This window comes from Suricata suricatta, chromosome 10 (assembly GCF_006229205.1).
Source record: "Suricata suricatta isolate VVHF042 chromosome 10, meerkat_22Aug2017_6uvM2_HiC, whole genome shotgun sequence".
NCBI classification, from domain to species: domain Eukaryota; kingdom Metazoa; phylum Chordata; class Mammalia; order Carnivora; family Herpestidae; genus Suricata; species Suricata suricatta.
In genome coordinates, this window is record NC_043709.1 from 122079172 (window position 1) to 122105854 (window position 26683).

At 42.6% G+C, this 26683-nt stretch overlaps 1 protein-coding gene across 12 annotated transcripts in view; it reads left to right on the forward strand.

Moving 5' to 3' along the window:
- The window catches only part of KIAA1217 (KIAA1217 ortholog), a 426188-nt gene that overhangs the window by 240353 nt on the left and 159152 nt on the right, over positions 1-26683 (forward strand). The gene's annotated exons all lie outside the window — the stretch shown is intronic.

The following is a 26683-nucleotide window of genomic DNA, read 5'->3' on the forward strand; positions in this document are numbered from 1 at the left end:
AAATGCAATGGCAATGCCTCAAAAAAATTAAACATAGAATAGTCATGTGGTTAGCAAATCTCCTTCTGGGTATATATGCAAAATGAGTAAAAGCAGGGACACAAACAAGATATCTGTGCACCCATGTTCATGGCAGCCGTATTCACAATAGCTAAAAGACAGAAGCTACCCGAGTGTTCATCGCTGGGTACCTGGATAAACAAAATGTGGCGTGTACATATAATATAATATTATTCAGCCTCAAAAAAGGAAGGGGATTTTGATAAAGGATAAAACATGAACTTTAAAGATAATATGCTAAATGAGCCAATTACAAAAGGACAGCTATTGCATGATCCCCCCCCTTTTTTTTTTTTTTTTGCATTTTCTGGAGTGGTTAGATTCATAGAGAAAAGAAAATTGAAGGCTGATCACCAGGGACCAGGGGAGGAGGGCATGGGTAATTATTCTTTAATGCATACAGAGTTCCATTTCAGAAAGATGAAACTGAGGGTTGGTCGTGGTGGTTGCACTTAATGTGAATGTATGTAATGCCAGAACTGTATACTTAAAAATGGTTAAAATAGTGGTGTGCCTGGGTAGCTCAGTTGATTAAGCATTTGGCTTTGGCTCAGGTCACAATCACATGGTTCATGGGTTTGAACCCTGCATCGAGATCTCTGCTGTCAGCACAGAGCCCACTTCAGATCCTCTGCCCCCCCGTCCCTCCCTCCCTCAAAAATAAAGAAAAACACTTAAAAAAATGGTTAAAATGGTAAATTTATATTCTATATTTTTTACCATAATAAAAAATTACTATTTTAAAGTAATGGTATTTATTTATAGAGACAGAGGTCCCCCTTAAAAATTCCATGTTACTCATCCAAGCATAACTGTCTTCAGTTGCTTTTTCTAGAACACACCAAACATAGTAAGCATTGCCTGACAGAATTTTTTTTTCCTTTATAGCCTTTCCTTCAGGAGGTACTGAGTGAACCAAGCAATAAATGACAACAGTTTTAATAGTGCTTAATATGCTGTCGGAAAACTTGGAACTTGTTAATTGTCATCTCGGCCATGACTATGAGATTTCATAGTATTGTTGTTGTGACTGATCTTCTAATTTTTCCTGTTAATTTATTTGATTCACTGATTTAGAAATATATTTACAAATAATGTATTTTGGAAAAATACCACCGTGTCTCATGAGCACTTTCTTAGTGGAAATCAGAGTCTTCCTGATAGTGAAGAAATGCAGCTTCAGTGCTTGGAAAGGGGGTGGAAGATTGACGCTGTGTACACATTATTTCTTCTGTGACCTACGGCTTCCCATCTTGGGTTGGACGTCCCATGCACACCTCACTTCCTGGGAGCATGACACATAGCAATTCCTTAACCTGCAGACTTCACGTTTTTGCATTTGCCTTTTTGCTGGACCGTTTGCTAGTTGCACCAATAGATGGAGCATTGTAATCTCTTAAAACGTTTCTAACTCAAGTGACTTTGTAGTCTAGAAGGCGAGCGGCAAATGCCCAATGTGGAATAAGTCTCAGAGTCCTACCAGCTTGACTCGATTCCCCTAGCGTCCTTTTCTAGGCCAGAAGTCAGCAATAGCATTTGTCCCCGGGTGGGTAATTACCCAGTTTCTCGAGCAAGGCTTCCTTCAGGGTACCTTTCCAGGTGTCTGGAGTGGTGGTGGTGGGGGGGTGTCTTTGTACCTTTTAGAATACTTAATATCTCGTGATGGGGGAATCCAGACCTTAAGCAATCTTCTTAGCCCAAGCCCCCAGTCCTGGAGGATCACACCTAAGTGGCCCCAAAACAAATGACATCAGTGGGCCCATCCGTTTAGAAGACTGACAGGTACTCTTCAGGTCCTGTAGGATGTGGACATGCTGGAAAGAACCTCATGAAATTATTCATGTGTTCAAGGTGGACTGAATTTAATCTTTCAAAGAGAGGCAGCTGTCATGTTCTTAAGATGTGGAGCATATTTTACAATTTCGACCTTGATATTCAAGGTATTTCTCTGTGTCCAACCTAAAATTTGTTTGGAATGAGTTTTCTTTGCACATAAAATAAATTTATACGTTTTTTTTTCCCTGACTCTAGAAGGAATGCATGTTCCTTTTGAAATATTGTCAATCGAAGACATTTTAAGTTTATTTCCTTGGTTCTTGTGGCTTTATAATTTAGATACAATTGATTCTTTTAATACAGATAACTCTTAAGAAAGAGGAAATTAATCAGGGCGCCTGGGTGGGTCAGTTGATTGGGCATCCAACTCTTGATTTTGGCTCAGGTCGTGGTCCCAGAATTGTGGGATTGAGCCCCACATCAGGCTCTGCACTGAGCATGGAGCCTACTTAAGATTCTCTCTCTCTCTCTCTCTCTCTCTCTCTCTCTCTACCCCCCTCCATCCCTCCCTCTCTCTCTCCCTCTCTCTCTCTCTCTCTCTTTCTCCCCGTCCCCTTCTCCCCCTGCTCATGCCTTTCTCTTTCTAAAAAAAAGAAAGAAAGAAAGAAAAAAGACAGAGGAACTTAATTATAACAGAATCAGGTTGCAATTATAGAAGGACATAGAGAAAACTATAAAATAACATTTCTGGAATGAATCCATTTACATAGTGAAGGAAAACACTAAGTCAAAGTGACTCACATACAGATCCAAATTTATACCTGGAGCAGCCTTTTTAAAGCAAGTTTTTGAAGCTTGGTTTCCTTATCTGTAAGGAAGCCAGATTTTTCTCAGTGGCAATGTATGGATCGAATAAAATGCTACCCGGGAGAGAACCTGATGAGTATGTGGTACACAAGGCTTCAAATATTTATCTCTCTCCCCACTCCGTACCTTCTTAGCTGTCTCTACTTTACTTCTTTTTCTTACACGTTATCTCTTTTTACATACTCCTTTATTATTAGCGCAAAATATGTTTCCTTTGGGTTGTAATCATTGCAATTCCGTCACTTGAATATATGTTTCCCCCCTGTGGGCATTGTCACCCACTTTTCAGACACTCAAATAAGTCTTCGTTTATAATTCCTTAGGGATCACCTAATTTTGGTCTAAAGAAAACCCCCCTCTGAAGTGGAAGGAAATCTTGAGCCATTCATTGTAAAGGATTTACTCTCTTAATGTCAAAGTAACACGTTCAGGCTTTGGACTCTGCCTTACATGGACCTGCTGAGTTACCAGATTAAGCCACTAGCAACATCAGAGGTGAGATGATAGGAATTTTGGTACCATTTGTTTAATAACTACCGTGGGCCAGGAACTAGGACAGATGCTTCCCATCTGTTTAACATTTAACCTTCCTGACTCATCATTGGTGTTATTATCAATGTTTCATGGAAGAGGAAGTTAAGTCCCACAGAGGTTGGTGAACTCACTCAGGATGGTGCACTAAGAAAGTTCTGGTTCAGTGTTGCACCCAGGCCCGTCTGCATCTCTGAGTATTTTCTACAATTGCACTTAAGGGTCATGATTATGAGGAGGCATCTTTTATTTTATCTTTTTTTATTTTTTTAATGTTTTATTTCTTTTTGAGAGAGAGAGAGACAGCATGAGCAGGGGAGGGTCAGAGAGAGAGGGAGACACAGAATCTGAAGCAGGCTCCAGGCTCTGAGCTAACTGTCAGCACAGAACCTGACGCAGGGCTCGAACCCACAAACCGTGAGATCATGACCTGAGCCGAAGCTGGACGCTTAACCGAGGGAGCCACCCAGGCGCCCCAAGGAGGCATCTTCTAACACATGGAACTTTATATCCCACCAGAGCCACTAATAAAGTCTGTCTTACAAGACATATTATCTTTTTTGTCCTCTGACTCCATTTTTGCTTCCACTCTCCCCTGCTTGCCGGAAAAACTGGTGTATTGTTTAGAGTTTGTTAATACATATCACTAATTCTGCGGTATTGTAGTGTCGTGATGCCCAGAAAGAAAACGAGTTTCAGGCTGTGCAGTTCTACATAGAAGGAAAGGAGAATCCAAAAGGCACTTGATCTCCAGGCATTTGGGATCAGGTCAGGAGGACTCCCTGCTCTGGCCTCTGTTCTAAAGGTCCATGAAACCAATTCTACCAAGATGGCGTCCTGCCCTTAGTGCTGTCGCCTCAGCCAGCCCCCACCTCTCCCTTGCACTCCTGCAGCGCCCATCCTCGCCATCGCGCCATCGCGGGGCTGGGGGAAGGTGGGACGTCCCTGGCTCCAGAAGACTGATTCACTGTGAAGTCTACGCTTGAGAGCTTTCTTTGGCCTTACGCTACCCTCTGTAGTTGACTACCTCATATTCGGTTGAATGCTTTTTTCTTCTGAGAGAGCAACCTCAGAAGGAATCGTGGAATTTGCTTGAAAGTTATTTTCAAATAAGCAGAAATACTTCAGCCTTCCAACCAGGTTTCTGGTGGTGAGAAATTCTTTGAGCATGCATGCGTGTGTGTCTGTAAATATGTCTGACACATGTTATGTGGAGATAGTTCTCTGTCGTGTAATCCTAAGAAATGCAAATCCTTTTCTCTGATTGCTTAGCTCTTTCCTTCCCTGTAGACGTTGTGCTGTGCTCAATAGGCTGCCAAGTCTGTATGGATTAGAGCTGCTTATTACTCTTCACCCATTCCTGTCATAAGAATCAACCATCACGGGGTGAAAGGAAAACCAACAGATGCATTCATCCTGAGTGAACGTGGGATTCAGTGCCCCAGCCTGAAGATGAACTCCTCTCTCATTTCTTTCTAGAAGCATCCTGCAGTCACATGTAATAAGATTCCCTTTTTCATGTCTTCTGCATGTAAGCAAATTCTTCATAAGCCCCTGGTTAGGGATGGCAGTTGGGATCAGTGGGAAGATTGTCACACCAGGATGATTCCGTCTCCTCCTTTCCTAAAAAAGAGACCTCACAATGTTGTTTTCATTTAAATTCAATGTTTTGTTCCTCACGATCTGGACTTGAGTCTTCTTTTTGCTTTCCTTTTCAGTGGAGACTTAATGTTTATTTCCTTGTGTCCATTTCTAGTAAGTATAGCATCTCCCCTATCTGAACCCAATAGTCTTGGGAAAACTTTATGAAATTGAATCAGAGAAACAAAGTATATTTCCTTTCATACTCTTTGTCATAGCATATGGCTCCTTTACTATATATTTTTGTGAGCTGAGGCTGTAGTTTAGATTTCCTCAATGTGGCTTTTAGAGCAAAAAAGCATGAAACTGGTATTCAGGAGATCTGGGATTTCCCACTGGCTTTGCCGGTTACTAAGTGGTGACCTTAGACAATGCAATGAACTTTGGCTCCAGTCTCTTAAATGTGAGAGTCCAACTGAGAAGGCCTTGAAGGTTCATTTGGCATCAGCATTCTGAGACTGTGCAAAAAGATAGTTGCATAGAGTAGGAATATCCTTATTTGTTCCCCAAAGATTGTCCTTTATAATGACTTCCTGTGAAAGGAGTGCCAATACACAGATCTTGGAAAAATAAGTCAACATTAAGGAAGTCTACTAGATCTCTTTTGCTAGCATAAAATTATGTGTCAAGGCATAGCATTGTGCCCTTTTCAGATAGTCAGCTTATTTTTGAGAAACATCACCTACTGTGGACATGCGAGGAGCTGGTGAGGTCTGCATACAAATACGTGTAAGGCTACGGTCATGGAAAATAGCAGCCACAAACATCTGGAATATAGCCATAAAAGCAGATGTGGAAAAAAGTCAAGAAACAAATGGCTGCCATTAAGCCTAAGCATTTTAATTAGAGAGACAACCACCTAACCCCCACATACTTGGCAATTTTAGTTAGTAGAAGACTATGACGACAGAAAAGATGGTAGTTGACAGCAGGAGGACTAATTTTTTTAATTAAAAATTTTCGGGACACCTAGGTTGCTCAGTCAGTTGACTGTTCCCACCTCAGCTCAGGTCATGATCTCACAGTTCATGAGTTTGAGCCCCTCATCAGGCTCTGTGCTGACACCTCAAAGCCTGGAGCCTGCTTCAGATTCTGTGTCTCCCTCTGTCTCTGCCCCTCCCCTACTCTCACTCTGACTCTCTCTCTCTCTCAAAAATAAGCATTAAAAAAGAAATTTTTTTTCAGGACCCTTAGGTGGCTCAGCTGGTTGACTGTTCAGCCTTCAGCTCAGGTCATGATCTCACAGTTAGTGAGTTTGAGCCCCATATCAGGCTCACCGCTGTCAGCTTCAGATCCTGTGTCCCTGTGTCCCCCTCCTCTCTCTGCCCCTCCTTCATTTACACACCCATGCACGTTCTCTCTCTCTCAGAAATAAACATTACAAAAAATAAAACCAAAAAATTTTAAATTAAATGTAATATTTGTGGTAAAATCTTCAATTCATACATTAATCATACATACAACCACAAAATTAAAAGCTTCTATCCTAAATTCTGTCCTTCTTTCTAAAAGTAAGTATTGTTAATAGTTTCTTGTTAGATCCTTGCCCAAAATGGTAGACGCATGTCCCAGCAGAATTAGCCATAGCTTCTTTTTACATGTATATGAATTATCAGAATGTATGGTTGTTTTGTGCCTTCCTCCTTTTTTAATGGTGTGTCTTCAAGACACCCATCAGGTCATACACATCCAGCTCATTTCTTAGTGACTTTATTGTTGACTACTATATAGATTATTGTAATAGTAAATCAGTTTCCTGTGCAAATTAAATAATTCTTTCTTTCCTTTCCGGCCTTTTGGTCATTGTTCTCTTGATCAGGAAGACAAAGTTGCATTGAACATCTTTTTCATATTTCTGAGTTTTTGCCCTCAGCTATTCTACAGGGTAAATTGCAGTAAGTAAAAGTGATGGCTCAAAATGTTTACAAATTCTACCGGAATGGTTATGCCAATTTAGAGGTCCCTACAACACTATTGTTGCTACTCTGGATATCAATTTTTTACAAAGTTTGGAAATCTAATACATGAGAAAAGACACTCATTGTTTTGATTTATCTCTTTAAACTAAATAATGTTAAGGTATATTTTCCTATTAATTATAGTTGACTTTTATATGTGTATAAGGTTCCTGTTTGTGTTTTTGCCCATTTTAATTGGATGATTACCCTTCTTCATATTGATTTGCAAGACTGCATCATAAACTCAGGGCTTTACTTTTTATCATACTTGTTGCAAATGCTTTTCTGTCTGTCTGGAGCTTGTTTGTAGGGAGTTTTTCCCCTGATAGACATGTAAATTTTTCACATAATCAAATTTGGGAATCTTCTCTTTTGTGTTTCTGCCTTTTAGAATTATGTTTTGAGAACTCCCCATTCAAATTTTACATACTAAAGTTTTTTGTATCATTCTAGCACTTTTAGAGCTTAACTTTCTTAGGTTATACTGTTGGATGTGTCTGAAGTTTATTTTGGGGATAAGGAGTTTGATAAAATCTCAACTTTATTTCTTTTTTCCAAGTGGCTACTCAGGGGTGCCATTACCATTGACTGAGGAATTAATCTTTTCTCCACTGATTTGAAATGCCGCCCTATGAGACCAAATTTCTCCTTGTATTTGAGGGTTTGTTTTTTTTTTAATCTATGTCTGGTTCCATTGAACAGTTTCTCCCTTTTCCAACTCCAGTATGTTTGAGTTGCTGTAACTTTGCTTTTTTTAGTGTTTCTTATTTTTGAGAGAGAAAGAGAGTGAGCACAGGAGGGGCAGAGAGAGAGACAGAGGATCTGAGGCAGGCCCTGCAAGGACAGCAGAGAGCCAGATGTGGGGCTCAAACTCATGAACTGTGAGATCATAACTGGAGCTGAAGTCAGGCAGAGAGCCACCCAGGTGCCCCTACTTACTGTAACTTTATATATGAGTCAAGCAAGGGGGAACATTGGCCATTGTTCTGCTCAGGTCATAGGCGCACTGTTTAGTGCCTACTTAATGAAGGGATCTCTGTTTTCAATTTTCTCTATTACTATCAGAACTAATGTTCATGAGGACATCCTACTGTCTGAAAAAAATTAACTATTGCCATTATATTGAGCTTAAAAAGGTTGAACGTATGCCAAATTGAAAATAAGATGATTTTTAAAATAACATGTAAAACAATATTTTTCCAGTCTTATCTGGAAATCTCACTTCTGTGATACCATTCCATAAATAAGACATTACTGTATCTGTTCATGCATGCATTTATAGGAGATCAGCCAGAAAAGCATTAGCATTTCTTGTGCTGTGTCTTCTAGTACGTGGCACATCAAGTAAATTATGGGTCGTCCTGCTTTGATTGATTTCATATAAAGGTCTTTGCTTTGGCAGGAGTTGGGACCTATTCACTTTCTGAGGTAAATCTTACAGAGCAGGAAGTTGAGGTTTTGGGGTAGAATCCAAGAGTCAGTTCTGATCTTATTGTTGGGGAATGTGGAAACCTAAAGCCTTCCTTCAGTTAATAATGTGAATAGTGGAGGATCTTTTTCCGCCTGTACTAATTATTTTCTAAAGGATTCATTTTACACAGATCTGTGCTTAACCATGGTCAGAGAATTGCCCCGGATTTAAAATCTCCTTATTTGTACATGTTGTAGGTCAAAGGAGGGACCTTACTGTTTATGTGGAAAGAAAGTCAATGAGATTTCTTGTTATCTGTCTTCATATGTTTAAATGGTAGGATTGTGTTTTGGGTCCTATTTTGAGTTAAAACTGACTGGATTCAATGAGTTGCTACAATTAAGAATCATTTTCACCTCAGAGTCAACTCTGCAGAGTATCTCAGGGAATTGATTATCCCCTGTGCAGACAGTAGATCTATCTTGAGCTAATGGGCAGTTTGATTATTTCTTTTCAATTTTTTTTAACATTTTTATTTATTTTTGAGAGGCAGAGAGACAGCGTGATCAGGGGAGGGGCAGAGAGAGGAGGGGGAGACACAGAATCCAAAGCAGGCTCCAGGCTCTGAACTGTCAGCACAGAGCCCAATGCAGGGCTTGAACCCATGACCCATGAGACCATGACCTGAGCCAAAGTCGAAGTTGGACACTCAACCAACTGAGCCACCCAGGTGCCCCAGAGAGAATGTCCTTCTTTTCTAAGGACTCCGATTAAAGGCTCAGTGATATTCCATTGTGTCATCGTGTGTATATGCCATATATGGTTTGACCAGCCAGCCAAATGTCAGTTTTTTTCACTTTTTAAAAAATGATTCATCCACTTTGCTACAAATGGCCATATTTCATTCTTTCTCATTGATGGACCTCGAGGGTGTCGCGCTAAGTGAAATAAGTCAGACGGAGAAGGACAGATACCATATGTTTGCACTCATAGGTCTATCAGGAGAAACCTGACATAGGACCATAGGGAGGGGAAGGGGGAGAGAGAGCTGGGGAGAGTGAGGGACACAAATCATGAGAGACTATTGAATACTGAAAATGAACCAAGGACTGAAGGGGGAGGGGGAGGGAGGGAAGGGGGTAATGGTCATGGAGGGGGGGCACTTTTGGGGAGAAGCACTGGATGTTATATGGAAACCAATTTGACAATAAACTATTATAAATTTAAAAAAAGACAAAAAAATAAAAATGGTTATTTATTTATTTATTTATTTATTTATTGAGTTACAGAGAGAGACAGAGCGTGAGCAGGGAAGGTACAGAGGGAGAGAGGGAGTCACAGAATCCGAAGTATGCTCCAGGCTCTGAGCTGTCAGCATAGAGCCCCATGCAGGGCTCGAACTCATAAACCATGAGAACATGACCTGAGCCGAAGATGGACGCTCAACCGACTGAGCCACCCAGGCACCCCTTCACTTTTAACCAATAAAATGTACATGCACTACCATGTCAACCCAACAGGTTTAGAATTTGAAACAACCTCCTGGTTAGACCTTTCTGTTGTTGGTACCTGGTGAGTTGGCTTCGTGAGTGTTAAGCGGAGTAGAAATGACTGCTTTAGAAATGAATTAGAGCAACTGAGCACTAGTCTTGCGACTTCAAATCTGCCCCCTTCAAGTGCGGGCAGCTGCGGGATCCAATAAAAAAAGCCAAAGGACAGAGGTGGCCACGACTTGGTGAGAGATGTCTGTTTCCCTGAATTGATTCCTCTGTACCGGCATCCAGAATGGTGTGTTTTTCATGGCCCTTTTCAGGCCTCTAAGCTTCCAGGAGGTTTGTTTCCTTAAAGACATAGTACGTGATCTTTCTCACCAGACTCTCTTGAAGGCTCCACTAGATAAACACTCAAGAGTTCCGGAAAACGGGAGTAAAGGGAGCCATTGCGATTATTTCACATCCTCTTGCCCTAGAGTACTTTCCTTACTCAACACTTTCCTCACGTTTCTCAGAGGAGAAAAGAAATGGAAACTTGGTCCATTTATTTTTTTACATACATGCCAGCTTTGACCGCTCTTGGCACGAGGTGAGCAGGAGATTAATGGTGGGGGTTATGCCATGGAAAAAGTCATAAGGCTTTACATCACACTGTTTTGTTTTTAAAACATTTTGTTTTCATAGCTGGGGATTACTCTATTGGCAGAGGGTAGGGAGAATGAAAAAAAAAAACATCGTAGGGTAAAAGAAAGAGTGCTGATTTAAAAAAAAATGCAACCAATTCCATTTCAGCTCTGGGAAGAAATGCTTTGAGTTTTGAGGTGAATACGTAGCATAGTGTCACCTTGCATATGCTGTTTGTGCGTCATTCCTTGCCTTAAGAAAATTGCCATACAGGGGGCGCTGGGGGGGGTCAGCTGGCTAAATGTCCGACTCTTCATTTCAGATCATGTCATGATCTTGAGGTTTGTGGACTCGAGCCTCACCTCGGGCTCCGTGCTGACAGCACAGAGCCTGCTTGGAATCTCTCTCCTGCTCTGCCCCTCCCCTGCTCATGCTCTCTCTCTCTCGCTCTCTGTCCCTCAAAATAAATAAATAAAATTTTAAAAAATTACTATTTAACAAAGAGGCAATTATTGACCTAGTGTACTTAGAGTATGATTATTTTTTTTACTTTTTTAAATGTTTATTTATTTTTGAGAGAGAAAGACAGTATGTGAGTGAGGGAGGGGCAGAGAGAGAGGCAGACACAGAATCTGAAGCAGGCTCCAGGCTCGGAGCTGTCAGCACAGAGCCGTACACAGGGCTCAGACCCACAAATTGCAAGATCATGACGTGAGCCGAAGTCAGTCTCTTAACCAACTGAGCCACCCAGGTGCCCCAGAGTATGATTATTCTTATCCTGTAAGGATTACCAATAAATTTACTTCAGAAATAGAAGATACTTCACGTTATTTCAATATTTACGTAATAGACTCAACTTACTTTACAGCTGTACATTAAATGGTAAATACATAATTGAAGATAAATTACAAATGAAAATAAAAGCATTAGTGTAATCCCAGTATTTAACCAATCTAATGAAAAAATATAATTCTATTAAAATTTGTTGGACTTATATGTAACTTTTGGGGAACATACCTGCTGGGTAACCTGATAATCACAAATAGCTAGAAGTATGTAAGTACATGGCCAATATTTAAAACAAAAAAGACTTGTTATTGTTTTTATTTAAAATTTTTTTTAATGTTTATTTTTGAGAGAGAGAGAAGCGTAAGCAGGGGAAGGGCAGAGAGAGAGGCATACACAGAATCTGAAGCAGGCTCCAGGCTCTGAGCTGTCAGCATACAGCCCAACGCAGGGCTCGAACTCACAAACTGTGAAATCATGACCTGAGCCAAAGTCAGATGCTTGACTGAATGAGCCACCCAGTTGCCCCATTGTTGGTTTTTAAAAGTAGTTTCTACACCCAATGTGGGACTCAAACTCACAACCCTGAGGTCAAGAGTCAGATGCTCTACCGCCTGAGCCAGCCAGACGCCCTGTCATTTTTATTGTTAGTGGAAGCAGTATCTTTAGAATAGCGTATCCAGTGCAGCGTAGCAAATGGACATATTTATTAGCCCTGAGGATATACTCACAACAGATCTCGTTTTCTTTTTTTACTCTGTGTTTATGGTATAAGTGATCTTTTAAAAATCATCTTCTGTTTTTGGTAAAACTTACCTAAAAATAAAGGGAGGTGTTTTTTTTTTTTAATTAGAAATTAGTGAGATCTTAGAGAAAAAAGGAGATACTGTATACATATTAGGAAAGTCACCTCCTGCGTGTTCTGTTGGATCTTGTACGTAATGGAAACCAGAAATAACCAAGTTAAGTAGATGTCAGGAATAAACAGGCTGAATTCTTATCCCTGTTCTGTGAGCAGAGAGTTCAGTGAAAAGCAATGATTTGGGGGAGAAATACGAAGTTCTGGCAAAGAGCAGATGGTGCTCTGAGCGAGTTGTAGACCCAAACATGCAAAATAATTTGGGGTCTCACAAATTCATAGGAGGTTACACTGATTATCACTAGATGACCGTTACCTTTGTGATTTTGTGAAGGACACATAACCTTGCTCATTGAAAAGAAAAAAAATGTCTGCCAGAATCAGCCAGCGGGTGATAGAGAACACCACCCCTCTGGTCTGAGGGCCCCCTAACACCTGTGTGTATTCTATGAGGAGATTCAAAGAGAGCTTGGAGAATGAGCAAAGCAAACGTATTTATTGACATTGGACCATGTGCCAGGCATGGAAGTTCTTTCATTTACTCCTCACTGACGGTGGTATTCCCATTTTGCAGATGAGAAGGCTGAGGGTTAGGCTGTTATTTGGTGGACAGTGTATCAAGGAAAATCTGCTTCCAAGCCTGTGCCCTTTCCAAAGCAGCCCCCTTGCTCCTGGCCAGGCTTTCCCACTGGACACGCTGGTATGGTAATCTGAGGCAGCGTTACCTTCTCTGCTTTGGGTGTTGAAATGTGCATGCCAGTGTCTGAAAGCCATTAAGGAAAATGAGTCACTTGCTGGATGCATTGAACTCCTTTCCATTATGAGAGCTTCATGGAGAAACAAAGAACCAAATGATTTTTCTTCATAAAAAGAATTGAATCCCTCTCCTGAGTAGAGATTGTTGGCAAGTTCATGTGCAATCATGGTTAGCAGAAAAGAAATATAAGCAATAATGAAGAGCTTGTGGACTCAGAATGCCTTTAGCCCCCGTTAGCTGAAGAGCAGGCCTTTGGGGAATGTTGTAGAAAGGATGCAGAATTGGGGCATGAAAAGAATTCTGGTCTTGGAAGAAAAGGCAGGGAACAGAAAACGCAGAAGAGGTGGAAAGCAAGGGACAATGGATGGTTACCCATCACCCCTGGGTAAGGTGGTGTAGGTTGCCTTTGTTTCACCCCTTACCCCCCAAAATAATTTTTTCTGGTAAATAAAGAGAAGTAGATCTTTTTGAGGTAACTCATTACCTTTTGGCTTCGGGCCTAGAAGCCTCAGAAGTTAAAAGTAATTTTATTTGCTACAGATGTGTCCTCGTTTTAAAACTGTGACCTGGCTCCTAAGCAAAGATGACATCAACGCCACAGGATAATACTCTTCCATCCCATGCAATTCCAGTAGCAGCTGTGGGGGACTCTTTATGAACTTAGGGGGAGGGGAGGTGGTCCGACTTAGATCATGGGCTGACCACAGGAAAGATATTCTGCGTGATTTCCATTGTAGGTAAAGATCAAATTGTATTGTGTTCCAGTTCGGAGACCGCACAGTAGATAAACCTGTCCTGCCTGTTGGGTATTTTTAAAAAGTCTTAGTATCGATTACAGATTTTTGATGTGTTTTCATGACCAGTTCAGACTACCCAAGCCATTGAACACCAGTAGTTAAGGAAAACTCTCCTTCAGAGAAGAATCAAGGAAGTTCTGCTTCCATTATTTAAGTTTTGACATCTCTAGACAGACACAGTGAAACTCCTTTTACTCATTAGTAGTTGACCTTGAAATAGGATATGTATTTCCTCTGTAGTGGGCTAATGAGTCCCAGTTTTATTCCCATAAGCATGGGGTTAAGTGATAGAAACAAAAGGAGCTTCATAAAACCTTGTTTCCAAATCCTGTCCTCTATTCATTGGCGCTAACTCACAGTAAACAGGGGATTTTTATTGTTGATCATACCTAATGGGCCATGTAGTTCAACTGTTACTTTTTGGAAGAGTGGATATGTGACTCGTAAATAGGTTCCTGGAATACAGCTCTTCAAAAATTCCTGTCTGCCTTCCTTTCTTCCCCTCTAGCGTCTTCATTTTTCTTCCTGCCTAGGGCCTCATTCTTGTCTGAGCTCCTGAGATCTCTGTAACCATGTCCTTCCCAGCACAATCCTAGGTCAGCGCTCCTTTGTGTCTGTTTGGTCATCTGACCGTGTGGGGGTTGTGGGTGGGTTCTGCCGTGCACCAGGCACCCCCATGCAGCCTCATCTGTGGTCTGAGCCTGTTGCCCATTATGAAGTGGGAGATCCGTCCTGTAGGAGGGGAAGCTGGAGAGCTGGTGAGAATACAAGGCTTGTCTTCACCTTGCATCCCAGTTCACGAACTCATGAAAAACTGTGAAGTAAGGAACAGTTGCCTTGCATGACTTATTTCATTTCTGGATCCTTTTTCCTACATTTTATCAAAAGCTCTTCTCTACTAAATTATTGATACTAAGTCTATCTGACCAGGCTGCTGCTGTCCTTCCCCAGGGGTGTCTGCACTTTGAAGAATGGAGTTATTTCAGAGCCCTTGCTTAGCCAACCAAGGAGCTATGGGGTGGCACAGGGTTCAGCTGGCAGGTTGGGGTGGTGTTCCTGGAATAAGATGGCTCCCTGGTGTCCAGGAAATCACCCTCTTCCCCCACGACCAACCACAAGTCACTACCCTGCTTGCTCACATGTCTGACCTTGCCCTTGTGATTAAGGATGAGTCTACGCATGCTGCTGGCTGGTAGCATAGTAAGAAGACCTGTGTTCTCCAGCTGGGAAGTATAATGCAGCCCAGGGCCAGGAATGGGCCTTCTGGGTGCCCTTGGGAAGGGTCGCCTTCCAGGTTGGCTGCTTTGTCTCATCCCAGGGTGGCAAGTGTGACATCACTGGACTGTGTGCCAGTGAAGCCCACCTTCCCCGTCTGCAGCACCATGTGCTCCACTGGACTGGGAAGGAGGCCAGTAAATGAGTCTACCGCAGAGCCCAACATTGGAGTACACTTTCCCCTCAAGTCTTCAGCTGACCTAAGATTTGCATTATGAATGGGGAGGGCAGGTGACTCTGAGATAATCCTTGGAAGAGAGACTGTGTCCATAGAAAATCTACCACCTTTCCAGTGTTTCACATGGAGTAATCATGGCCCATATAATAGTTCTGTATTTCCATGCTATTTATTGCAAGGTATGTGTGTATACTTGAAGTATTAACTTAAAAACAGTGCTTTCCTCTTCTCATAAATAGGCTCCGATCTATTTTAGATTATCATGGCCAGAACACTAGCATTCTATTAAAACTATAATGTTTTCAGGGCTCAGTCAGTTGCGTGTTCAACTCTTAATTTTGGTTGGATCTCAGAGTAGTGGGATCGAACCCCATGTCAAACTCTGCACTGAGCATAAAGCCTGCTTAAGATTCTCTCCCTCTCTCTCTCTCTCTCTCTCTCTCTCTCTCTCTCTCTCTCTCTCTCTCCCCTACTTGCACTCTCTAATGATAATAATAATAATAATAATAATAATAATAATAATAATGATAATGATAATGTTTTCTTATGCTAGCCAATCAAATGCTCTGTTTAAACTCTGTCCTCCACTCTGGATTTGAAAGCTCTTTCGAGGGGTCTCAAAGTTGGCCCTCTATCAAGGTCAATGTCAAACTAGGAGTAAATGAAGGATTGAGGTTATGCTAGCTCTGCACTTTTGCCTTAAAAGACTGAGTTCCCATTCCCAGAGGCAAAGGAACCGTGCAGTGCTTTGGTTATGCATATGCAAGTGGGATTTATTAGCTTTTTGAGAAGGAAGCAGAAGGTCATCATGATACTTGGTAAATTATGAGAGGGGGTCAGAGAGTCAAAAAGAGAGAGCTTGCCTGCCAGACATCCCTGGCTAAGAGTTGAAATACCATAGAGTAGATAGCTTGAAAATTATGAGTAACCTTCTCAACTTCATCCTAGACCCTCTTGCCTGACAGCACAAACGAAAGGAGGAAGTGTAGCTTTGCAGGGATTTGGTGGGGGAGGGGAGGAGGGTCACTGGCCAATTTCCTGCGGGGTTCTACAGCGAGTACTAAAGGGTGAAAAGAACATCAAGGCCTCCCTGAAAGCCCTGGAATGACCTCACATGCCAACACATTGGCCTCAGACCCACTGCGGCCTCCCAAATCTTCCAGGTGGACGAGGAGAGAGATGTTCACACCAACAGGGAGTGCTCCTACCATTGATGTGGCTTCCTCTTTGCTCCCTCACTCAGGGTCTCTCCTTCCCCGCTCCCCCTCAACAGGGCTCAACCTGACATCCTTCAGAGGGGATTGACACCCCAGGATTGCAGTTGCCCAGTGCTCTGAAGGACAGGCAGTGGGGCAGCCTGGGTAGATGGTCCAGATGGCAATGCCTGTGACGTAATAGTGACACTCCAACACCCACGTGGGGCTTGAGTCTGGTAAAGCGCCGCCTTACAATCGCGCTGTGTTCTGCTTGTGAGCCACAGTTTCTGATTTCCTTTCTCTGTTGACAGCCCGCATTGGGCTGGCCCCATCTTGTATTTTCAGCTTCTTTCTGTGAAGTTGTGATGGGAAGGTTCTGTAGCAACTTTGGTTTGCGCCTCTCCTGGAACGGCAGTTGATAAATGGTTTTTTGAAAGTCTTTTTGTCGCACAAGCCAGGGCCCCGCTGAACATTTCTGAGCTGTGACTTGCACTGTGGCTCCAGAAACTCCACGCCGGTGATGCTAAACACAAGCTATACGACTTTTAATTTTTGCTGAGGGGCTCATTTCTCTCTCTTGATCTCACTCTCTCTGTTTTTCAGTGTAGGGCCAGAGGCTGTTTGTGTACTTTGAGACTGTTTTCAAGTTTTTTGCTTCTGCTATTTCCAGGCAATTAGCAGAGTCTGTTTAGAGTTGAATTGTTATGTGCACACATTCTGTTTTAAATTCCTTGTCATCAGAGGGATGTGTATTAAACTTCAAGAAGAACTCCTTGAATCCAACTTTCTGTTTCAAAAGATTGAAGTCTTTACCTATTTTATCCACAAAAGGTTTAACTGGATAATAAAAATGACAACAGGGGCACCTGGACAGCTCAGTCTCTTGAACACCTGACTTTGACTCAGGTCATGATCTCAGGGTTTGTGAGTTCGAGCCCCACGTCAGGCTCTGTGCTGATAGCTTGGGACCTGCTTGCTTCAGATCCTCTGTCCCCTTCTCTGTGCATCTCCCCCACTCTCTCTCTCTCTCTCTCTCTCTCTTTCTCAAAATAAACATTGGGAAAAAAAGACAACAAATAGTATTCATCCAGCTAGAAGAATGTATGAACTCTAGTAGCCTCAAAATCATGCCAGAGAGCTATATAGCTGGGTTGTTGTTATTTTTTTTTCCTTTTTGCTCCTCCATGGATTAATTGCAATGTTAAAAATACTAATTTGTAATTATGGCCCTGGTTATGTTGTATTAATTATAATTATGATGTTTTATCACACAAACTAGCAACTGATGATGGCTCTTGTCTGTTTAAATAATCCATCTTTGAATTTAAGAAATGGCATCACTTGCTTATTTATTGATGTCAGCAATGAAATGGAACTGTCAAGAACAGTTTTGTGTAAGAACACATTTTTATCCCAATAAAGCTTAGAGCTCTCACAATAAATTTCAACCCCCAAAATATACATGGCTATTTCTGGGGGTTGATCGACCAGAAACTGGGAAATGAGTCCAGGCTCCAGCCCTGGCTCTTGGGTGAGATGGGCTGATGAAGGCAGGTGGGTTGGCTGAGCCCAGACTGTGGAGCTCATGACACTTAGGGCAGCAGAGAACTAGAGATCAAAGCAGCAATGACCTTGGGGTCAAGGGGAGGTCGCACTTCCACAGACAGGTGAACCTCAGGGCCTCCGGACAGCAAGCCTCCCAGCCCAGACTCCCAGCTGGAGGTGAGGATGCCAACATCTGCCACCGTGATTTTTCTCTGTTCATGAATTGAGGCTGTGTGTTGAAGGTCTAACATCCGTGGAGTGGACAGAGCCAGACCTCATCCTTCAGCAGCAAAGCGTTCTAGAAACTCCAGTCCATGGGTGCGTGCCTCCAGCTCCCTCTCAATTAAAACACTACTGCGTTATTATTATTATTAGAGCTTTACCCTCAACAGTGCTTTTGTCTGCTTTACCTTGTTTGTGCTTCTTGGTGACGTTGCGAGGTAGGTAAAATGGTTGTTGCCATCTTGGAAAGTGGAAAGTGAGACTTAGTGATTTCCCAGATCCAATACAAAGCCTAATATCAGCTTAAGTAATTTATTCAAAGTAGAAAAGTGAATGAGTGCTGAATCTAGGTCTTGTGCCCAGGTTCTTTCCACTGGCGCCTGGAGCTCTGGCCCTAACGCTAGACCATTCTCATTACCGACTATGAGCGGAGCGCTCTGGTGTGGCCAAGGAGGTTAGGAGGTAATATCCTTCTGGAGCAGCCCAAAACTAAGGTCTGCCATAGAGGTTGGATCTAACTCTGCATTTTATACGTGAGGAATTGAACACCAGTCAGATGCCTAAGTGACATTGAATGCTCAGCATTCTCTTCCCAGTGCTCTCTGGACCACTGAGCCTCACCTTTCCCTCATAGAGTGGCATCGCCATTATTCCACAGATGTCTTATTTATATCACTGGCAAGCATTATGGAAACTTCTGGAGTAGATGCTGTGTGAAAAGCCTGGCACTTCCCCATCTTAGGTAGGGGAAGACAAGATGCTCAGAGAGATCCTTCTGCTGGTCTGGGTAGGGTGACTCCCCTTGCTTATGGGGACAAGTTGGTCATGATATAAGAGACTCTGTACCCCAACTGTTTTCTCTGGGAGTGGGGGAGAATCAGAAGTGCAGTGCCCGAATCATTTCTAAATGATCACATTTTTTATCCTACCTTCCTCCCTATTAAAATTCAATTGTCCCCTCTCTCCTCCCTATTAAAATTCTTACCTTGAGTTTCATCTCAAGTGCAAGAAGGCTGCTTCTGAAGCAAGACTCGGTCAGATGATGGCCTGACGGAGGCATGTGTCAGCTGGCACTGCCATCCCAGCTGGAAGCATCACTTGTCACTTTCTGTAGCAGCAGCCACCAGAACAAGGATGGAATGTATTACAAAGGTTTGGAATAACGAGGGAGAAATAGAAACCTGGCATTCAGAAGCTCTTTTTGTTTTTTGAATGAACTTGTTGAGTATTTTTGTTTCCCTTGTGTTTAGGGTTCCAGGGGAGAAGGGCTTGGTGGAAATGGAAGGGAAACGCTGCCAAACAGAAATTCCTTATCAGATGGAGATATGCCTCCTTTCGAGAAGGTGTGAGAGTAGCCACAAAGCATTAAGGCACAGGGGAGTCAGGATGATGGATTGGAACACTCTTGATGGGACATGCGCAGTGGCGGGGGACAGACCCACTGGTTGGCCGGGAGGCTGATGTGAGCGTCGGGTGAGTTTCCGGGCCAACTCCCGTGCCTGAACCCCTCAGACCTGAGGTAGTTTATGGACAGGAGGCGAGCCCCCAGATCAAGCAGACTGCCCAAGCCAAGGCTCCCCAAACACCAGTGCCTCCTTCACAGCCTTTCTGTTCATTCTGGAGGTGAAGTCAGCACTGGAGACACCCCTGCCTTCCTGGTGCTTCCATCGGGGGTCAGGGGGCGTAGACAAGAAACAAGCAAGTAAGTGAAATATTTAGGAAATCAGGTGGTGTTTAAGTGCTGGGGGAGAAAACTAGGCAGAGTCCTCAAGGCACTGGTCATCCTGATGTCCGTAGATTCGATCTAGGAGGCAGTCCAAGAAATCTGTCACCCTTGTAGAGCTGGCCTCCGGTAACTCTTTTCAGTCATTTTATATAATACTCTGTGGAGCACTCCATTCCCATTTCTTTCTTGGTGAAGCAGGAATGTGGAGGAAAGCCCTTTGAGGAAAGCCCTCAGAGAGCTGTTAATGAGCCACTGGTCTCTTAGAACTAGGTAGTCAGTGCATGTATTGATCCTCATGCATTTGCCTGAGACTCCACCTTTTCAGATCTCTCAAAGATCTACCGCATCATGTAGGCTCACACTCTGAGTCAGGAAGGATGGAATTTGAGACCCCTGCACCGACGATGAATGACCAGGGTTTAGTACTACGGTATTTCACAGTCACTGTGCCACAGGCGGCCCCAGTCGGAAACGTGGCTGTCAGCAGTGGTGGGGCTAGAGCTCGAGCTGGCTGAAGGTCTGCCTCGAGTGGGCCAGGTGTCCTAGCTGACTTTGCAATCAGCAAGCCAGGGCAAGGGCATTGAAATTACTGTGTAACCTCACTACTTTGGAAGCTGGCATTCCATTGTATGCCTAAGGAGACAAATGTATTTGGTTTTGGGGTTTTCTTAAACAGCAGACTCCTTACCTCAATTGAAGTCATGAGAACACAGGCACAGAGGCGTTCAGACGCTTCCCTCGGCCACAGAGCAGCACAGGTGCTGTGGCCGTCCTGATATTGCTCGGCCTCTTCTTGCGTCAGGTACTGCGTTTTTGTATGCTGGGCACAGATTTCACCAACTATCTCATTTCATTCAACAAACAATAATGCAAATATTTTTGTTACTATCTTTACTACTTTAAGGATGAGGAAAAGGGGCACCTGCGTGGCTTAGTTGGTTAAGTGTCTGACTCTTGGTTTCAGCTCAGGTCATGATCTCACAGTTCGTGGCTTAGAGCCCCGTGTCGAAGCCTGCCTCGGATTCTCTCTCTCCCTTTCTCTCTGCCCTTCCCCTGCTCACTTTCTCTGTCTCTTTCTTAAAATAAATCAATAAACTTATACAAAAAATTTTTTTAAATGTTTTATTTATTTTTGATACTGAGAGAGACAGAGCATGAGAAGGGGAGGGGCAGAGAGAAAAGGAGACACAGAACTGGAAGCAGGCTCCAGTCTCTGAGCTGGCTGTCAGCTCAGAGCCTGACGCGGGGCTTGAACCCACGAACGTGAGATCTGACCTGAGCCGAAGTCGGAGGCTTAACCGACTGAGCCATCCAGGCGCCCCTATAAAAATTTTTTTAAAGGATAAGGGAACTGCACATGACACATGATAAAGGCAGAATTTCCAGGGTAAGGAGCCCAAGGTCTGAGATGCTAAAGAGTTGAACTTGAAGGTCAAAGCCAGTTCTGTCTTTCCAAAAGTGATACCCCCAATCACTGCCCAATTCACTGTAGAATTACTTGGAATTCTTAGGAAATTTGGAATTCCTAGGATTTTTGCCCTGAATCTTTTTCTTTTTGAGATATGGCAGCTTTTTTTGTAGTCTGTTTACCCTAGCGAGTCCTTGAGACTTTATCCTGTATTTTAAGTTCATTGTTAATCAATTATAAAACTGGACATGACTCACAAAGTCCACAAAGACTACCTAATTTTATCCCCTCTTTAATATTTTAAACATTTTTAGAAAGGAATTATGTTACAATTGGGTCTCTCAGTTGAGTAACTTTTTTTGTTTGCTTTTACCCCAAATAACCTGAAATTGTGTTGGTCCCCAAGTTACTAGTAGAACGGTGTGTCCTTAGGATCGAATTACTTCTAAGACAATTTCCCCAACATTTGCTTTTGTTGTGTTCTTTCATTTTGTGTCATGCAGCTACTAATTTTCATTTGTCCAATGGCAACTTCATTGAATCTATTAGATTTGCAGAAATTAACTCTTCCTGCTGTCATTGGTGTTAATGACACAAATGGTCACCCCGTCATAGTTTTTCCAGGCTGGTTACACGTAGCCAAAGTGAGCTGTCCTAGGGGCTCGGAGGCATTTTGAAGAGATGAAGATGGACCTAAAGCCATCAGGGTGTAGTGTGGCTTGTTTCCTCTCAAGTTTGGGATTTCAGCTGCTTCCTTCCATCTGGCCAGAGACTGCATTTCTTGTACTCGTTAAGTTCAAGGTGCCCCCTCGTGGTACAACTGATACATAATCAACAGTTGGGGGGGGGGTGGAAATGTTGGCAAGCTTATAAGTGATTAAAAAAAGGCTGTGTATTTAGATATGATCTTACTGTTCTTCCCATTTTTAAGGCTTTCAGATGAATAAAATCTTGTTTTATGATTTTTTAAAAATTCATTGGTAACTGTTTATATCATATTCAATGTTTCATTTGGGGAAAGGGAGAAACATATTCGAAAAGCAAGCTCAAATTCCAAATCCCTGGAAACTTCAAAATACACTTTTTTAGTGTAAAAGTAATACTTGTGCATTCTAGAAATACTGGAAAGAACAGATACAGAGCAAAAGAATCACTTATGATATGACAACCCACATGGATTAACATTTTGGTGTATGTCCTATTTTTTTTCTAGGAATATAGACTCAAAGAAAACCAAACATGTACCATTTTTACCTAACATGGTTTCTTCTGCTGAATTATATGTGTGAACGTCATTCTGTGTTGTTAGAGTCTGCTCCTTCATCATTGCAAGCGGTTGCTTAGTTTGGTGGGATCCATTGCATACATGCTTGTTGATTATTATAGATTATTTCCTTAAAGTCAATTACTCAAAATAGAATGGCTGAATCAAAAGGATATACAAAATTTTAATGCATTAGATACTTACTTCGTAGTTACTGTAAGTAAAGCATCTTTTGGGAACTGCAGTTTTCTTTTAAATAAAGGTTTCAAATTCCTAGCATTTGCTTTCTTACTCTGTGCCAGGAATTGTGTCTCTTGGTTTCCATGCCTCGATCCCATTTGATCCTCATAACAACTAATAGTAAATACTATTATTGTCCTCACTTTCCAGATAAGGAATGCCAGCTTACAGGAATTAAATAGCTTCTGTGTGATCCAGAAGCAAGGAGACAGAAGGCTTTCAGAAATTGGATCAAAATAGCACTTTGCATCCCTGGAATCTGGAACTAAGTGGAAACTAATACTGATAATTTTCCATTGGTAAAATACAGAACAAGGGTGTTGGCAATAAAAGGAGGAGGAAATACGGGTCTGTAAATTTAGAAACATGATGAAAATTCTAAGTTAAGCCTCTGGCAATTAGATCTTCTTGTTAGAAGAAGATACGGTGGACAACTTCATGATTACTGTATAATTACACACTCTGGGAAATTCCTAATACAGACATGTTTTCACTAGATCTTGTCATTTTTTTCATGAATACATTTTCTTTGACCACAGTTCGTCTTCAGACTGCTTAAATTACTCCCAAATAGTCAAAAGTTGACTAGAAGGAAAGTGTTATCAGTATCTCTTCAATTTCTGGACAAAACCAGAACCTTTTGTGAGCTTTCCAATTTTCGCAAATCCCTGAAGTTCCTTATGGTGTGTCTCCCATTGTTACTCGGTAGGGACTTATATTTGCCTACAGTCACTGTTACCAATATGCTTCTATGCTTCTCTTTACATATTCTTTTTAATGTTTTATTTATTTTTGACACAGAGAGAGACAGAGCATGAGAGGGGAGGGGCAGAGAGAGAAGGAGACACAAAACCGGAAGCAGGCTCCAGGCTCTGAGCTAGCTGTCAGCACAGAGCCTGAGGCGGGGCTCGAACCCACGAACGTGAGATCTGACCTGAGCCGAAGTCGGAGGCTTAACCGACTGAGCCACCCAGGCACCCCTCTTTACATATGATTATGTAATTATCTTTATTCTAGAAAACTCAGAAAGACGTAGAGCAAAAGAAGGAAAATGCATATTGTCCATCATCCAGGCTGTTAGAAATACCTTGTGTATTGTTCATTTTCGGTTCTCTTTGTCATTACTCAATATTTGCTATTCCTAATCTGCCCTTCTCAGGCTCATCAGCACTGCCTGTGTTCATAGGGAAGAAATTTTGAACCTCTTTCCCTTCGTGCTCCACGTAGCCTTCAGAGACCTCTCGACAACTCCCAGTGTCATTTCCCTTGACCATTTTCCTCTTTTGATACCATCGGATTTATTGGGAATCTTTGAAACATTCAAAATGTCCTTCCGTGTCATTTTTATGGCATTATTATGACTGCCGCTACAGCTGTTTCCTAGAGATGGTGAGCCTTGCATTTTCCCTGTTACATTCCCTTATCTTGATCTAGCCTCGTGATGTCCATAAACTACTGATCACCATTAGAATTCTCCGAAGTGACTCGGAGATGCTCCTTCCCTGCCCACCCTGATTTTTTTTTTTAGGAACAATGTTCTGTTTTATGGTCAAATCTATAAATCAGACTTCTAAATTCTATACACTGGATTTAACCGGAGTATGTGAGTGGCCTAATAACATTTGGTTCTCCTTCTATCCTTCCTTCCTGTAGGGCTCAGAACCTGTAGAGCTCGAACCATTTTGCACATATACGGCACCTGCTGAGAAGTGAGGAGGTTTTCTGTGAGTTGGATTTTGTAATCCTCAGGAACTGGATCTGTCATTAGAAAGCTCAAGTTCCTGTGGCCCCAGCTTCTGGAGCCCCTTCTGTGCGGGAGCCACGGCATCTTCGAAGAAAGGCCTCCTGCCTCTCCAGCACCCCAGGGTCCTTTCCTGCTCTGACGCAGGATGGCTCTCCCAGCTTCTGTGTTACCTCGACCTCAGTCAGTGAGGGCAAGCAAGGATGCAACCAGTAGAGTTGGTATTTGCTCCAAGTTTTAAGCCTTTGACCACTCCTGTGTTTCCCCCTCTACATTCTTGGATTTCAGACAATTCTTGCCTAAAGCGGCTATGTTAGTGACTTTCCTTGTCCCCTCCCCCTTTAATCCAGGTATTCTCTTATTATTGTTGCAGGTCCTTCCTACAGAGAGAGGCTGAGAGTCCTCTTAGAGAGAGAGACTGGGGTCTCTGCCCTCCTGGCAGCCATGTTGTTAGGGCCCTGGCCTCCCCTTCCCTCTCTCGTTCTCCATCCGCGCTGTGCAGGGCTGGCTCTCTCTCGGGTTCTCGGCCCACAGCCCATTTGATTCCCTGTCTCCTTGTGATGCAGGCTCTGGTTTTCTGCACTCTTTTCTCCTTGCTTGTCTACAGCAGTTCTTCAAATCTATCATCGTGTTTTGATGTTGCACTTTTATTTATCATGCACCCACGGGGCTTCAGTATTCGTGATCTACTTCAGGAGCTTTCTTCCGTAGTTGATGAAGCCTGTAAAGAATCAGAAGCCCTGCAGCAACCCTCACTTTTCTAGGGAGAATATATATTCACCTAGAAAAGGGCTCTTACGAGGTCAGTTGAGCTAATAGCTCTTCTCATGGTCAGTCTCCTGTTCCCTTAAATTTCCCTTCAAGTTCTTTGCCTCCCCCTCCACTTCTGAATGCATTCTGGGTAGATTACTTTATACAGTTCATGTCTAGAGACCTGTCTTTTGGCTTTGGGATGCACCCATCTGCATTCAAATGTTCTTTCTCTTGTAGGGATTTGCATCTGATATGTGTGAAACCAGTTCCTAAATAATATAAAATTACTCAGAAATGGTATCAGTATCCATACCACCAATATAGATACAGAGATAAGATGTATGTGTAATATGCAGATTTCTTTTATCACAGATACTGTATAATTCAATTATGACGATGTTTAGAGGCTGCGTATATTTTGGTCATTCAAACGGATATGTCTGTGTGCACTTGCATGCAGTCTGGCTGTCAAGCCAGGACATCTCACTGGCCGATTTTTTTCCTCTTTTTTTTTTTAATTTTTCTTTCTAATTGTGGTAAATATACATGACACAATGTTCCCCATCCTAATTACTTTTTTTAAAGTTTATTTTGAGAGACAGTGTGAATGGGGGAGGGGCAGAGAGAGAGGGAGACAGAGAATCCCAAGCAGGCTCCAGGCTGTCAGTGCAGAGCCTGACACAGGCTTTGAACTCACAAAACTGTGAGATCATGACCTGAGCTGAAACTAGGAGTTGGGCCCTCAACCGACTGAACCCCCCGGTGCTGCCATCTCAACCATTTTCAAGTGTACGGCTCAGCGGCATTAGGTGCATTTACCATGTTGTGCGGCCAGTCCTGAGCACTCTTCAGCTTGCAGAACTGAAACTCTGTCCGCATCCAACAACGCCTTCCCATTCCCCTCTCCTCCCAGCTGCTGGCCCCTGTCATTCTACTTTCTGTCACTGAACTGACTACTCTGGGTACCTTGTGTAAGTGGACTTGTATAGCGTTTGTCTTTTTCTATGTGGATTATTTTACTCCCTGTAATTTCTTCAAGGTTCCTCCATGTTGTAGCATGTGTCTGAATTTCTTCTGTTTCTGAAGCCAGATAATACCCGTTGTATGTATGCACCGTGTTGTGTTTACCCCCTTGTCTGTTCATGGATACTTGTATGGCTTCCGTTGGGCCCATTGTGAATAAGGATGCTGGGAACATGGGTGTCCGATAGTTCTTTGAGGCCCTGCTTTCAATTCTCCCTGGCTGCTTCTGAATTCAAGATTAAGTCATTTGTTCATGAGAATTATGGAAATTTTCACTTTTTAAAAGACAAAGATGTTTTTCTGCTGTGATCACTTAAAAAATGAAGTTCTCCAGGGGCGCCTGGGTGGCCAAGTCAGGTAAGCATCCGACCTCGGCTCAGGTCATGATCTCCCGGTTCGTGAGTTCAAGCCCCAAGTTGGGCTCTGTGCTGACAGCTGGAGCCTGCTTCAGAGTCTGTGTCTTCCTCTCTCTCTACTCCTCCCCTACTCACACTCTGTCCTTCTCTCTGTCAAAAATAAATAGACATAAAAAGTAAATAAGGTCCAAAAATT